The following is a 17,411-nucleotide window of genomic DNA, read 5'->3' on the forward strand; positions in this document are numbered from 1 at the left end:
ATGACATCTTAAGGGTGCTATGCAAACGTTTCATATCAAATCAAATCAAATTGTATTTGTCACATGCGCCGAATACAACAGCTGTAGAACTTACAGTGAAATGTTTTAACCAACAATGCAGTTTTTTTTAAAGTAAGAAATAGAAGAGAGTGTTAAATGAATTAAAGAGCAGAAATAAAATAACATTGGCGAGGCTATATACAGGGGGTACCGGTACAGAGTCAATGTGCGGGGAGCACCGGTTAGTAGAGGTAATTGAGGTACTATGTACATGTAGGTAAAGTTATTAAAGTGACTAGGCATAGATAATAACAGAGTAGCAGCAGCGTAAAAGAGTGGGGGCAATGCAAATCGTCTTGGGTAGCCATTTGATTAGATGTTCAGGAGTCTTATGACTTGGGGGTGGAAGCTGTTTAGAACTTGGTGATGCCAAGGAACATGAAGCTCTCAACCTGCTCCACTACGGCCCCATCGATGAGACTGGGGGCAATGTCCTCCTTTTCCTGTAGTCCACAATCATTTCCTTTGTCTTGATCACAATGAGGGAGAGGTTTTTGTCCTTGCGCCACACGGTCAGGTCTCTGACCTCCTATAGACTGTCTCGTTATTGTTGGTGATCAGGCCTACCACTGTTGTGTCATCGGTTAACTTAATGATGGTGTTGGAGTCGTGCCTTGCCGTGCAGTCATGAGTGAACAGAGATTACAGGAGGGGACTGAGCATGCACCCCTTAGGGGCCCCCGTGTTGAGGATCAGATGTGTTGTTGCCTACCCTTACCACCTGGGGGTGGCCCGTCAGGAAGTCTTGGACCCAGTTGCAGAGGGAGCTGTTTAGTCCCAGGGTCCTTAGTTTAGTGATGAGCTTTGAGGGCACTATGGTGTTGAACGCTGAGCTGTAGTCAATGAATAGCATTCTCACATAGGTGTTCCTTTTGTCCAGGTGGGAAAGGGCAGTTTAGAGTGCAATAGAGATTGCACCATCTGTGGATCTGTTGGGGCGGTATGCAAATTGGAATGGATCCAGGGTTTCTGGGATAATGGTGTTGATGTGAGCCATGACCAGCCTTTCAAAGCACTTCATGGCTACAGACGTGAGTGCTACGGGTCAGTAGTCATTTAGGCAGGTTACCTTAGTGTTCTTGGGCACAGGGACTATGGTGGTCTGCTTGAAACATGTTGTTATTACAGACTCCGACAGGGAGAGGTTGAAAATGTCAGGGAAGACACTTGCCAGTTGGTCAGCTCATGCTCGGAGTAGACATCCTGGAAATCCGTCTGGCCCTTGTGAATGTTGACTTGTTTAAAGTGACCCCTTCGTGCGCCAATCCCATTAACGGGATTGATTTGACAACACCCAGTGAAATAGCAGCAAGCCAAATTCAAAAACAGAAATACTCATAATAATAATTGTATAAATCATACAAGTGTTATACATGATTTTAAAGATTAATTTCTTGTTCATCCGGCCACAGGTTCCAACTCTCGCAACATGACTATACATTATCTAATTAGTTACCTGTAAACTTGATCCAAACATTTCAAACAACTTTCTTAATCCAGCTTTAGGTATTTTTAAACGTAAATAATCGCTAAAATTTAAGACAGAATAAACTGTGTTCAACACCGGAGGAAAACAAAGTGGAGCGTGCTTTCAGGTCACGCGCCTCTAATGAACAGTACACTTCACTCGACCCTCGTTCTGAACAGGGATACTTCTTTATTACTCAAAGGAAAAACATCAACCAATTTCTAAAGACTGTTGACATCTAGTGGAAGCGATAGGAACTGCAAACAAGTGCCTTAGAATTCTTGATTCCCATAGAAAACTCATTAAAAAGAGAGTGACCTCAAAAAAGAAATTCCTGGATGGTTTGTCCTCTGGGTTTCGCCTGCCAAATAAGTTATGTTATACTCACAGACATAATTTTAACAGTTTTAGAAACTTTAGAGTGTTTCTATCCAAATCTACCAATTATATGCATATCCTAGCTTCTGGGCCTGAGTAGCAGGCAGTTTACTTTGGGCACACTTTTCATATAGACGTGAAAATAGTGCCCCCTAGCCTTAAGAAGTTTTAAAGGTCTTACTCACATCGGCTGCAGATAGCGTGATCAGACATTCGTCCGGGAACAGCTGATGCTTTTGTGCATGTTTCAGTGTTACTTGCCTTGAAGCAGGTATAGAAGTTATTTAGCTCAACTGGTAGGCTTCTGTCACGGGAGTGATCAATATGTCAAGGTTAACCAGAAAGATTCCAGCATCTACCTACTGCAAGTTAAGTAGGAACACTACCGTGGGGATTCAGGATGCTAGGTTTGGAGTGAGAGCTCAATAATAACACTAGTTTGAAGATTCTATCTAAACCAGGGATATTCCAGCAGCTGCCAAATATCAATAAAAGCATTGTTGACCAGGTTCTCATTAACTCTCAGAATGGGAACTGTGGAGAGAGCACAGGGATGGAGGAGCACGAGAGAGCAAACCATGACCCTTTTGCTCTCGAATGAATGAAAAGTGCTATTTTCATTTCATCAACCTCCTTTTTTTCCCTGGTTTAAAATGAAATGAGGTGACCCCCCAGAGAAAATACAGCAGAATCAGACAGTGCAGGCTTCCATTTGTGTCTCATTTATCAGCGTGTGACAGGGGTCAGGCCTTCATAAAGCTAGACTGAGATGAGAGAGGAGCCGTGGTGAAGGAGTGAGGGAGACCTGGGTCCCCCCACTCAGTTATGGTATGAGCCTGGGGGAGATTCCAGCACAACGCCTCTCCTAGGGTTAGGGTAAGTATACTGGTGGGCATCACCTACAGTACTGCACTCACTGGCAAACTTGTATGGAACCATCCAAAAACATTCCTTACACCAGGATACTTGAACTGGTGACTATCTGGGAGAATGAAGAAAAACGAGCACTCAGTTGCTGCGTAAGTCTGATTTATTGGCGGGACAAACAAACAATAGGGTTACTTTTCGTCATGAATCACCTTCATCAGCGCCTTCTATGGAACCTTACCTTGGCTTTCAGTGTGACGTGATCACATGACGCACTTCCTTGTTGTTGTGCTTTTGCACTGTAAATACACAGACTTTACCCATCGGCACTCTTGTATAGAACTCCACCTTTCAGTAGTTGTCACATAACTCTTTTCTATAAAATTGTACGCGTTGTGCATTATAACAAGGGAGAAGTATGGTGAGTGCTCAGTTAGAACCGGATCCTGCCGGAACAGGATCTAGCACCTCTCAGTTTTGGATTGTTTCATTACTGGGACCTATTTGCCAGGATCCTGTACCTTTTGTGGCATGAAACATACTTTTCACTGTTTGCAATGTCCAAATTTGAATTAGAGTTAATTCAAGTTATCTCCTCTGTAATTCTCCTGTGTGAAAACGTAGATTTTCTAATAATTGATTCAGGTTGGTCCAACCCGGGTTTATGATTTGCGCAACACCAACTCGTGGCAGCTGCTGTGGTGCGAGAGAGAAGTGTCCCTGTATCCTTTCTCGCACAGAACTAGAATGTGGTTCACTTTCTATGATCTCTTCCCCTCTCTCTGTTCTGATAGACATGAGCCTGCAACTACCATCTCTCCAGAGTTGTACTTCATCATTTATTTCCTTATATACTGAACAAAAATATAAAGCAACACATAAAGTTTTGGTCCCATGTTTCATGAGCTGAAATAAAAGATCCCAGAAATGTTCCAAATGCACGAAAATCTTATTTCTCTCAAATTTGGAGCACAAATTTGTTTACCTCCATGTTAGTGAGCATTTCTCTTTTGCCAAGATAATCCACCTGACAGGTGTGGCATATCAAGAAGCTGATTAAACAGCATGATCATTACACAGGTTCACCTCATGCTGGGGACAAAATAGAAGGCCACTCTAAAATGTGCAGTTTTGTCACACAACACAATGCCACAGAGGTCTCAAGTTTTGAGGGAGTGTGCAATTGGCATGCTGGAATGTCCACCAGAGCTGTTGCCAGAGAATTGAATGTTAATTTCTCTACCAATGTATATAATTTTTTGGCAGTACGTCCAACCGGCCTCACAACTGCAGACCGCATGTAACACACCAGCCCAGCACCTCCACACCCGGCTTCTTCACCTGCAGGATCATCCGAGACCGGCCATCCGGACAGCTGATGAAACTGAGGAGTATTTCTGTCTGTAATAAGGCACTTTTGTGTGGGAAAACTCATTCTGATTGGCTGGGCCAGGTTCCCCAGTGGGCCCACTCACTTGAGAGCCAAGCCCACCCATGGCTGCACCCCTGTCCAGTGAAATCCATAGACTAGGGCCTAATGAATGTATTTCAATTGATGGATTTCCTTATATGTCAACTCAGTAAAATCGTTGAAATTGTCACATGTTGCGTTTATATTTTTGTTCAGTATAAAACGAGAGCATAGGCTTTTTTTTTCATAGGCCATCGCCGGTGACTGAGCTGGGCACAATTGGGTGAGTCAGTGAAACTGGAAATCTTTTTTTAGGGCTATAATTTCCCCCTTATATTGTATAATATTTGTGTCTCCTCCACACACTTAGGCATAGGCTATTGATGGAATCAAGACGAGGTCGTTTTTAATGATCTCACATTCTCAGTTTTCCAGTGTAAAATTAGCCTGACATTTCAATAATTTGTGCGGTATTAAAAACATTCTGCTAGTCTTCAGTCATGTAAAATGACATAGAATTGCATGAAATGCGTTTATAAAAGGCCCACATTTTCCCGGACCCTAGGCTACAAATGCAAATCTACTCTACTGCTCTTGTCAAGGCCACTACCCAAAATGCAACGATATACATGCACTGCTTTATTATAAAAGGGGATTTTCCGGTACCTCAGAGCTCCCGAGGTCACCTCCCTCTCACGCTCACTTTTTGTACCGGCACCTTCCAATTTACAAATTAAGCACTGAGTATGGCAAGTCCTTTTACGTTTCAGACCCGTGACTTGTTATGATTGACACCACAAACACAGAGACAGACATGGATAACATTGACTCATGGAAAATGGCATCAAATTGTACCCTATTTTCCCCACGAACTTCCCTGATGCTAGATGCTGGGACATATTACGCATTATAACTATTTGGTTAGTGGAGATGAATAATTGGTTAAATTGCTATAAAAAAAAAACGTTCTCCTGGAGCGTCGGTATTTAAATATGCAGCTATGCTGAGGTAATTGAAGTTGTTAACCATCTAATGGGGCGTTGTGGGGAAAATGAATGTGAATTCACGTTGGGCTCGTCATTTAGGTCTCCAGATGAAAGAATGCTGCGTCTGTTTGCTTAGCTCCCCGCCCTGAGTCGGCCGTGTGAGTCCTGCTGTTGGTTGTGATTGGAAGCTGTCAAACGCACAGATCAAGAGTGATCACGCTGCTTTTGCTTGCTAGACTGTTTCGAGAATCCCAGATTGGGTCGGCAGAGAGTAGCAGGAGGTTAATGAAACAATTCAAAACCTTTTTTCTGCAGGAAGGAGGCGCTGTATGTGTTTGTGTGTTTGGGGGAGCACATGGCGAGAAGAGGAGGAAGAGACAGCCTCAGCAGAAACACAAGAGGGTGAGAGAGAGAGGGAGAGAGAGCGGGAGGGGGGGTGAGAGAGGGGGATGTAGAACGAGGTGGAACTCAGACTGACTCGAGGCTAGCAGGTCTTGTGCAGGAATAGGTAGGGAAGATGCAGTGAAAGCTAGTGTGTTCCTATTGGAAAACAGGGAATTGAGTAGCTCCATAGGTGTGTACCACTGACCCCATATATCTCCATCCTCACCACAGCTACAGCCTCACAAAGAGTATCTAACTATATATATATGCAGTTGAAGTTGGAAGTTTACATACACTTAGGTTGGAGTTATTAAAACTCGTTTTTCAACCAATCCACAAATTTCATGTTAACAAACTATAGTTTTGGCAAGTCGGTTAGGACATCTACTTTGTGCATGACACAAGTGATTTTTCCAACAATTGTTTACATACAGATTATTTCACTTATAATTCACTGTATCACTATTCCAGTGGGTCAGAAGTTTACATACATTATGTTGACTGTGCCTTTAAACAGCTTGGAAAAGTCCAGAAAATTATGTCATGGCTTTAGAAGCTTCTGATAGGCTAATTGACATAATTTGAGTCAATCGGAGGTATACCTCTTGATGTATTTCAAGGCCTACCTTCAAACTCAGTGTCTCTTTGCTTGACATCATGGGAAAATCAAAGAAATCAGCCAAGACCTCAGAAAAAAATTGTAGACCTCCACAAGTCTGGTTCATCCTTGGGAGCAATTTCCAAATGCCTGAGGGTTCCACGTTCATCTGTACAAACAATAGTACGCAAGTATAAACACCATGAGACCACGCAGCTGTCATACCGCTCAGGAAGGAGCGTTCTGTCTCCTAGAGATGAACGTACTTTGGTGCAAAAAGTGCAATCAGTCCCAGTACAACAACAAATTACCTTGTGAAGATGCTGGAGGAAACAGGTACAAAAGTATCTATATCCACATTAAAATGAGTCCTATATCAACATAACCTGAAATGCTTCTCAGCAAGGAAGAAGCCACTGCTCCAAAACCGCCATAAAAAGCCAGACTATGGTTTGCAACTGCACATAGGGACAAAGATCGTACTTTTTGAAGAAATGTCTTCTTGTCTGATAAAACAAAAATACAACTGTTTGGCCATAATGATCATCGTTATGTTTGGAGGAAAAAGGGGGATGCTTGCAAGTGGCAGCATCATGTTGTGGGGATGCTTTGCTGCAGGAGGGACTGGTGCACTTCACAAAATAGATGGCTTCATGAGGAAGGAAAGTTTTGTGGATATATTGAAGCTACATCTCAAGACATCAGTCAGGAAGTTGAAGCTTAGTCACAAATGGGTCTTCCAAATGGACAATGACCCCAAGCATACTTCCAAAGTTGTGGCAAAATAGTTTAAGGACAACAAAGTAAAGGTATTGGAGAGGCCATCGCAAAGCCCTGACCTCAATCCCATAGAAAATGTGTGGGCAGAACTGAAAAAGTGTGTGTGAGCAAGGAGGCCTACACACCTGACGCAGTTACATATACTAATTGAGTGTATGTAAACTTCTGACCCACTAGGAATGTGATGAAAGAAATTAAAGCTGAAATAAATAATTTTCTCTACTATTATTCTGACATTTCACATTCTTAAAATAAAGTGGTGATCCTAACTGACCTAAGACAGGGAATTTTTACTAGGACTAAATATCAGGAATTGTGAAAAACTGAGTTTAAATGTATTTGGCTAAGGTGTATGTAAACTTCCGACTTCAACTGTATATATACAAAAGTTATGTGGACACCCCTTCAAATTAGTGGATTTGGCTATTTCAGCCAATCCCCTCGCTGACAGGTGTATAAAATCGAGCACACAGCCATGCAATCTTCATAGACAAACTTTGGCAGTAGAATGGCGTTACTGAAGAGCTCAGTGACGTTCAACGTGGCACCATCATAGGATGCCACCTTACCAACAAGTCAGTTAGTCAAATTTCTGCCCTGCTAGAGCTGCACCAGTGCTGTTATTGTGAAGTGGAAATGTCTAGGAGCAACAACTGCTCAGCCGCGAAGTGGAAGGCCACACAAGCTCACAGAATGGGACTGCCGAGTGCTGAAGCGCGTAACCCGTAAAAATTGTCTGTCCTCGGTTGCAACACTCACTACAGAGTTCCAAACTGTCTCTGTAAGCAACATTAGCAGAAGAACTGTTCGTCGGGAGCTTCATGAAATGGGTTTCCATGGCCGAGCAGCCGCACACAAACCTAAGATCACAATGCGAAATGTCAAGTGTCAGCTGGAGTGGTGTAAAGCTCACCGCTATTGGACTCCAGAGCAGTGGAAACGCATTCTCTGGAGTGATGAATCACGCTTCACAATCTGGCAGTCCGAAGGACACATCTGGGTTGATGCCAGGAGAACGCTACCTGCCCGAATGCATAGTGCCAACTGTAAAGTTTGGTGGAGGAGGAATAATGGTCCGGGCTGTTTTTCATGGTTGGGTCTAGGCCCCTTAGTTCCAGTGAAGGGAAATCTCAACGCTACAGCAAACAGTGACATTCTAGACGATTCTGTGCTTCCAACATTGTGGCAAAAGTTTGGGGAAGGCCCTTTCCTGTTTCAGCATGACAATGCCCCCATGCACAAAGCGAGGTCCATACAGAAATGGTTTGTCAAGATTGGTGTGGGAGAACTTGACTGGCCTGCACAGAGCCCTGACCTCAACCCCATCGAACACCTTTGGGATGAATTGGAAAGGCGACTGCAAGCCAGGCATAATCGCCCCAACATCAGTAACCGACCTGCAGCAATGTGCCAACATCTCATGGAAAGCCTTCCCAGAAGAGTGGAGGCTGTTATACGAATGAGATGTTCAACAAGCAGGTGTCCACATACTTTGGTCATGTAGTGTATTTTGGAGCTCATCAAAACATGAATATACAGAGTTACTGAGATGATATTGAACTGGGATCATGACCCTAGCTCTGATCTGGGCATATCATTGTCCTGATCTACTGATAGCCCACTACAGCCATAAAGCCTGTCTAGTGATTCACAGTGTGAAGCCTAATACTACACTTCTCCTACTCGATCCCACATATCATGTTATGCCTTGCCAGAACAAGAGGTCTGCAATTAACAAAGTACATCTATCCTCCATCTATGGAACAGCGGGATACAAGTCAAGAAGTAGGCCTAAGAGCAAAAGAAAATGCACAAAAGTAAAATACACACCCAAAGTGTGAACATCCTGTTGTAAAGTGATGCGGTAAGCTGCTTAATACAGTCAGATTTCCGGATCATCACTCGTAGAAACACAACAATACAACTGGGGGAGCAGCCGCCTGAGAGAGCCAGCCCGGCTGGCTCAGGATGACGCTTCGCTTGCTTTGCGTCTCGAAAAGCTATTAGCGGCTGATGCTTCGCCATCTGTGCAGACATCATTATCGTTGTGAATGCAGTTGCACTGGTGAAGCTTAGAGGACTGGCCTATTGATCAAAGTAGCTGTGGGAAAGATAAACAGACTTAAGATGGATATTAAACTTTTTATTCGGCTAAGCTGTAGGGCTCACCAATTGTTGGGAGAAGCTACTGGGGCTGACTCCATCGCAGAGAAAGAGTAAAAGTCTTTGTTTATGTTGCTAAACGTTGGGTTTTTAGTGAGATGAAAGGTTAGTGAAAGGTTATCGTTGATTGGCTATGCCAGCCAAATGGCCAGTGTACAGACACAGAAACAAGATTAGTGTGATTAGGGAAGAATGTTTGTTGTTTATCCACTGTCACTGATCTCAGTCCTGGGACATATTTCGCTGATCACAAGCAAGGTCAGAGGTTATGGATGGTGTATGCAGAAAATACTGTTCAAACCTGTCTTCAGTAAAACATACAGAGAAGAGAACAACGGCCTCAACCACGAAACAAGCTGCCTTGGTATCAATCAGGGGCGCAACTTTCACATGCCCCCCCCCACATTCTGAAATTATATTTTTGTCCCCCCCCAGTTGTCATTGTCAATGTGATACAAAACGAGGCAACGGTTGGGTAGGCTGTTTGAAGTGTTTATCATCACTGGATAAAAATGTTCATTACAATAATAATAATTATGCCCCCCCACTTCTAAAAACAAAGTTGCGCCCCTGGTTTTAATGCTTCTGGAATGCAAACATACCGTCTGGACTACAGAGGTATAATGTTACACAGGCCTCGACAGCTACAGTATATGACTCATGTGATGGATAAATGCTGGAAGTGGCTGCTCCAAACCCAGAGCTGTTATTGTGTGGAAGGAGAACTGAAGGTCATGTTCGATACTGCATTAAGTGAACTCCTCAGCAGCCTTCCTAATGAGTCCTGCATGTCCTTGGAACTCGTACAGCCTACCAAACATCACACACGCTTTATAGTGTCTCAGAAATCTCTGAAAACAACTTTTCCAGTGATTACTCATTCAAAACACAGAACGGGTTGTACAGATAGACACATGGCTAAGGCACCAATGGTAAGGCTTGATGCAGCACTGAGGTAAAAAACTATAGGGGGAAAGGTCAAAACTATCGGGGGAGAGAGAGAAGTGTCTAGCAGTACAAAGACAGGAGAGGCAATTGTCTTGAAACATATCAGCTATCCCTAATTATTATTCTGGTCATCATTGTTGGATGTCCTTGTTTTTCAGTATGTTCCGTTTGCCATTTTGAGGACGTTGCAGCAAACCGAGAACAAGACAACGTGGTGTTTTCTGAATGATTCACACACACAAACACGTGCAGCCATATCTTTCTCACACTCCGTCCCTTCTTTTCTCTACTTTCAGCAGATGTCTGGAGAGACCTGCTCAATAACTTGTGCTAGTTTAGTCAGTAGTATTGATTTCTCTGCATTGGAGAAATGTATTCCTTTGAGAGAGAGAAAAACATATCTGTATTCTTTGCAAAGCTACAGTTTGCTCGAGGCTTTAATGAAACAAATGACTTACTTTGCATGTACACCCACGTCTGTTTGTATTTGGACAGTGATGCTAAAATGGTACATTTGTCTCCATACTCCAGCATTTGGGATTTGAGATCACCTTTTACTTGAGGGTATTTCCATACATATCTGTTTCATCGTTCAGAAATGAAAGCACGTTAAAGATGTTGTCCCTCCATTTGAAGATGTCAACTGTTTGGACAAATTTCACTTATAGTGTACAAAAGAGGTCAAAAGTTTAGTCTTTGGTCCCATATTCCTAGCACACAATGACTACATCAAGCTTGTGACTCTATAAACGTGTTGGCATGTTTGTTTTCGTTGTGTTTTGGGTTACAGTGCCTTTGGAAAGTATTCAGACCCCTTGACTTTTTCTACATTACGTTACAGCCTTTTTCTAAAATTGATTTTTTTAAAATCCTCAGCAATCGACACAAAATAACCCATAATGGTGAAGCAAATACAGGTTTTTAGAAATATTTGCACATTTATAAAAAAATAAAATACAGAAATACCTTATTTACATAAGTACATAAGTAAGTACATTTAAACGTGTTAACCCTCGCAGGGCTCGCAAGGCTGCAGGCCCAGACGGCATCCCCAGCCGCGTCCTCAGATCATGCGCAGACCAACTGGCTGGTGTATTTACGGACATATCCCAGTCTGCTCCCTATCCCAGTCTGCTGTTCCCACATGCTTCAAGAGGGCCACCATTGTTTCTGTTCCCAAGAAAGCTAAGGTAACTGAGCTAAATGACTACCGCCCCGTAGCCCTCACTTCCGTCATCATGAAGTGCTTTGAGAGACTAGTCAAGGATCATATCACCTCCACCCTACCTGAGACCCTCGACCCACTCCAATTTGCTTACCGCCCCAATAGGTCCACAGACGACTCAATCGCAACCACACTGCCCTAACCCATCTGGACAAGAGGAATACCTTTGTGAGAATGCTGTTCATCGACTACAGCTCAGCATTTAACAACTGGATTTCCTGACGGGCCGCCCCCAGGTGGTGAGAGTAGGTAGCAACATCTCCACCCCGCTGATCCTCAACACTGGTGCTCCACAAGGGTGCATCTGAGCCCTCTCCTGTATTCCCTGTTCACCCACAACTGTGTGGCCATGCACGCCTCCAACTCAATCATCAAGTTTGCGGACGACACTACAGTGGTAGGCTTGATTACAGTGGCCTCCATCATTCTTAAATGGAAGAAGTTTGGAACCACCAAGACTCTTCCTAGAGCTGGCCACCTGGCCAAACTGAGCAATCGGTGGAGAAGGGCCTTGGTCAGGGAGGTGACCCGATGGTCACTCTGAATGAGCTCTAGAGTTCCTCTGTGGAGATGGAAGAACCTTCCAGAAGGACAAGCATCTCTGCAGCTCTCCACCAGTCAGGCATTTATGGTAGTGTGGCCAGACAGAAGCCACTCCTCAGTAAAAGGCACATGACAGTCCACTCTGAGTTTGCCAAAAGGCACCTAAAGACTCTCAGACCATGAGAAACAAGATTCTCTGGTCTGATGATACCTGGCACCATCCCTACAGTGAAGCATGGTTTCAGCATCATGATGTGGGAATGTTTTTCAGTGGCAGCGACTGGGAGACTAGTCAGGATCGAGGCAAAGATGAACAGAGAAAAGTACAGAGAAATTCTTGATGAAAACCTGCTCCAGAATGCTCAGGACCTCAGATTGGTGCGAATGTTTACCTTCCAACAGGACAATTGCCCTAAGCACACAGCCAAGACAATGCAGGATTGGCCTCGAGACAAGTCTCTGAATGTCCTTGAGTGGCCCAGCCAGAGCCCAAACTTGAACCCGATCGAACAGCTCTGGAGAGACCTGAAAATATCTGTGCGGCAACTCTCCCCATCCAACCTGACAGAGCTTGAGAGGATCTGCAGAGAAGAATGGGAGAAACTCCCCAAATACAGGTGTGGCAAGCTTGTAGCATCATACCCAAGAAGTCTCAAGGCTGTGCCAAAGGTGTGTAATGGGTGCGTGCTGGTGGCAGGGAAGTCAGGCGCAGGAGAGTGAACTTGGTATAAACGGAGCAGTTTAATAAAAATGTTTAAAAACTCCGGAAACCAACATATACAAAATAAAATAAGAGGGTGCAAAACCCATCGCACACCAGAACATAACTATCACCAAACATACAACAAACAATCACCGACAAGGACATGAGGGGAAACAGAGGGTTAAATACACCCCATGTAATTGATGGGATTGGAACCAGGTGTGATGGAAGACAAAACCAATGGAAAATGAAAAATGGATCAGTGATGGCTAGAAGGTCGTTGACGTCGACCGCCAAACATCGCCCGAACAAGGAGAGGGACCGACTTCGGCGGAAGTCGTGACAAGGTGCTTCATCAAAGTACCGAGTAAAGGGTCTGAATACTTATGTAAATGTGATATTTCATTTATTTATTTATTTAAAAATAAATTAGCAAACATTTCTAAAAACCTGTTTTTGCTTTGTCATTATGGCTACTGTATGTAGATTGATGGGGGAAATGTTTTAGAAATCCATTTTAGAATAAGGCTGTAATGTACCAACATGTGGAAAAAGTGAAGGGGTCTGAATACTTTCCAAAGGCACTGTATGTTTTGCCCAATAGGAACTGAATCTGCAAAGCTGTCCACACACAGCATGTCATTGTCTGTGGTGTACAGTACCAGATGAACATCCAAGCATCGAAACAACCAACACACCGAATATAACGGGTCCAATCAACGTTTTTTAATGATCATTTGTCCCGTAAAGAATATCTTACAATGTGACAGGACTGGAATTCATAAGAACATCAATAAATACGGATTAATACTTGAGGACCAGATTCACTCAGCCAGTCACGTCATCGTCATCGTCACACAGTCGTATCTGTGCTTGTGCCGTCGGTCCCTGTAGCGCTGGTGCGTCCCGGGGGAGGCGATGTGCTGTCAGAACTGTAATGTGACACTTCAGGCTTCCCAAAGGAACGTCTCCTTTTGATGATGCGTCAGCAGCGGCCGTGTCTCTCCCGTCTGTCTGGTGAACGGGAGCATTGGGAGCTGTATGAATAAGGTCCATGGAGTCCAAGCAACAAACACGCCAAGAGTTTAAAGGATTTTGGAAAAAAGTCCCACAGATTATTTACATCACAGAGAGGAGAAGAGGAGGAGTGGAGAGGGGTGCTTTGTGGTCTCGGCTACTACGCGTCTGGACCCCTTGTTTTCCATTCTCTCCGCTTGTAGCTTCCTTCCTATAAGAGTACTGGTTTCTTGACAGTGACAAAATGTTAACTCAGTTTATAGTATGCAACGCTCTACTGTACTGTACTGTATGGAACCATATACAAAAAGGGGAAATTAGCTCTTAACAGCTAATGCTTAGAAATCATTTTAACATTCCAGATAAAACTAATTCTGGGCTATCAAGGGGATTGTACATCAATTAGGACAGATTATAAACTAACATGTCAACATGGTTCCCATATCTATGCACGAAGAATACCTAGTGTTGGTAGATATGGGTAACATTTTCTATGCTATGGGAATATCATGTTAAACAAAAGGAATTGATCTTGGGGTCAAAACAACCACACAAACACACACAATGTCAAAAGGGCGTTCTAGAGTTAAAACACACGGGGAGAGAGAACAACCCAAATTAAAATGAACCATGAAAGGAAAGAGTTCAAAAAGCCAGCTTACAAAGACACTGATGAGGGTAGCTAACAATAAGCAAATATGCAGTAAGCCTATCAAGTCATGCTGCCAGTCTCACAGACAACCTAACTCGTACCTCAGACAGACTAACCATGAAATCAACGAGCCATCTCAGTGACAGCAGATGCAATAGTCATTCCCCAGTCTGATCAGTTTGTCATTGTCAGAAGGTTAACATCTGATATGGGTAGTATACAGTTGTACGTAGAATACATTCTCTCATAAAAACAACCACATTATCATATGTACTATAGCTGGTCTGGCTTTATAGAGTAAATATCATTACCCTTGACTTGAGACCTCTCCCAGGGTTAATATCATAACAGGTGACACATTACCCTCTAGCAGTCAGAAAGCAGGTTTCCTCACCACAGGACCGCGGCTATGCTGAGAATCCCATTGGTTGATGGCCTTGAGCCAGTCCTGACACAGTGGTGTTTCTGATGCCTCTGCTGCTACAGAGCTGTCATCTCATTCACCAGCACACTGCGGTAGAAAGCAGCTTGTAATGAGATGACAGTGACCTACAGTAGAGAGCCGTGTTGCGGTTTAGTGTCGGGATTACCTGCCCTTACTGGGCTACTGGCGACCAGCACCGAGAGGAGGGGAGAGGAGAGAGAGGACAGGAGGCATGAAATGAGGACAGGAGAGGAGGCGAGAGGAGAGAGAGGACAGGAGGCATGAAATGAGGACAGGAGAGGAGGCGAGAGAAGAGAGAGGACAGGAGAGGAGAGAGAGGACAGAAGGCGTGAAATGAGGACAGGAGAGGAGGCGAGAGAGAGAGAGAGGAGAGGAGAGGAGAGAGAGGACAGAAGGCATGAAATGAGGACAGGAGAGGAGGCGAGAGAAGAGAGAGGACAGGAGAGGAGAGAGAGGACAGAAGGCGTGAAATGAGGACAGGAGAGGAGGCGAGAGGAGAGAGAGGACAGGAGGCGTGAAATGAGGACAGGAGAGGAGGCGAGAGGAGAGAGAGGACAGGAGGCGTGAAATGAGGACAGGAGAGGAGACGAGAGGAGAGAGAGGACAGGAGGCGTGAAATGAGGACAGGGGAGGAGGCGAGAGGACAGGAGGTGTGAAATGAGGACAGGAGAGGAGGTGAGAGGAGAGAGAGGACAGGAGCGTGAAATGAGGACAGGAGAGGAGGCGAGAGAGGTCTAGGCAGAGAAGGAGAGAGGAGAGGAGATGAGTGGTGGTTCCTGGCTGTTCCGCGGACACTGGCTCGTTTTCTGTTTAGCTGTTCTAAGAACAATCTCCACTCATCCACCTATGCTCATCTCATATTTGTTTGCTATGCATGCTTTCCTAATACTAGTAATACTAGTAATACACACACACACACCCTCTGTTTATACTAAAGTAGTGTATGTAGTCATTGATGGATGCTTGCTGCTAACACAGGGCTCAGATGAACTAGAGGTACTCACTCCCTGCTCCTCTCTGCTCCTGCCACACTCCTGTCCTCCTTCTCACACTCCTACAACAGTGTAAATACAAAAGGGCAAAGTTCTGCATCATTACAGCTTGTGCTTCAGAAAACTAACAGTTTCCTTCCTCTCCGGCTGCTCGTCTGTTGCTACCCGAGACAGACGACAGAAAGTGAACTTCTCCATTGCTCTAACCCTCTGATCCAATCACATGCTACCTGACTGCGCATCCACTCATCCACACACTCACGGTTTGCCGACCATGCAGAGATATAGATACTGCTCTGACGTAGTTCTAAGAAGATCTCTCTCTATATGAGTATGCATCTGTGTGTTTCTGTAGACTACCCCCCCCCTTCTCTCTCTCTATATATGAGTATACATCTGTGTTTCTGTAGACTACCCCCCCCTTCTCTCTCTCTATATATGAGTATGCATCTGTGTGTTTCTGGAGACTACCCCCCTTCTCTCTCTATGTATGAGTATGCATCTGTGTGTTTCTGTAGACAACCCCCCCCCTCTCTCTCTATATATGAGTATGCATCTGTGTGTTTCTGTAGACAAACCCTCCCTCCCTCCCTCCTCCCTCCCTCCCTCCCTCCCTCCCTCCCCCCCTCCTCCTCTCTCTCTCGCTCTCTCTATATGAGTATGTATCTGTGTGTTTCTGTAGACTAACCTCCCCCCTCTCTCTCTCCCCCTCCCTCCCTCCCTCCCTCCCTCCCTCCCTCCCTCCCTCCCTCCCTCCCTCCCTCCCTCCCTCCCTCCCTCCCTCCCTCCCTCCCTCCCTCCCTCCCTACAGGGAAACCAGAGCCTGTGTGATCAGAATGGCTCCGTAGCAATTAAGGTGAAGTGCTGGCTATAGCCTAAAGAAGAAGCCCAGATGGTTGTGAAGCCATTCCTCCTGCAGGCGTGCCGACCATGCCATGCAGCAGACAGCTGTGGGCGACCTCTGTTGTTTAGTGACTCGTCTTCATAATTAAGGCTCATCGCGATGAAGTAGCGATCCCATCGTCCCAGCCGTCTGCCTGCCTTCAGGGCATCAGACGGCAGAGCTGGAGAGTGGGTGAGAGGGAGAGTGGTAGAGAGGGAGAGTGGGAGAGTGGGTGAGAGGGAGAGTGGTAGAGAGGGAGAGTGGGTGAGAGGGAGTGTGGGTGAGAGGGAGAGTGGGTGAGAGGGAGAGTGGGTGAGAGGGAGAGTGGTAGAGAGGGAGAGTGGGTGAGAGGGAGAGTGGGTGAGAGGTAGAGTGGTAGAGAGGGAGAGTGGTAGAGAGGGAGAGTGGGTGAGAGGGAGAGTGGTAGAGAGGGAGAGTGGGTGAGAGGGAGAGTGGGTGAGAGGGAGAGTGGTAGAGAGGGAGAGTGGGTGAGAGGGAGAGTGGGTGAGAGGGAGAGTGGTAGAGAGGGAGAGTGGGTGAGAGGGAGAGTGGGTGAGAGAGAGGGTGCTGTCTGGAGCTGGAGAAAGGGCGGCTCTGTGTGTGTGTGTGTTCGAAGTTGAAGCGAGGACGTATATGTTTATGAGGGGTGTAAGCACGTGGGTATGTGTCAGAGAAAGAGAGAGTGTCGGATAGGGAAAGAGAGGGCTAGAGAGTGTCAGATAGGGAAAGAGAGGGCTAGAGAGTGTCAGATAGGGAAAGAGAGGGCTAGAGAGTGTCAGATAGGGAAAGAGAGGGCGAGAGAGTGTCAGATAGGGAAAGAGAGGACTAGAGAGTGTCAGATAGAGAAAGAGAGGGCGAGAGAGTGTCAGATAGGGAAAGAGAGGGCGAGAGAGTGTCAGATAGGGAAA

The sequence above is a fragment of the Oncorhynchus tshawytscha genome, linkage group LG05 (assembly GCF_018296145.1).
Source record: "Oncorhynchus tshawytscha isolate Ot180627B linkage group LG05, Otsh_v2.0, whole genome shotgun sequence".
NCBI lineage: Eukaryota > Metazoa > Chordata > Actinopteri > Salmoniformes > Salmonidae > Oncorhynchus > Oncorhynchus tshawytscha.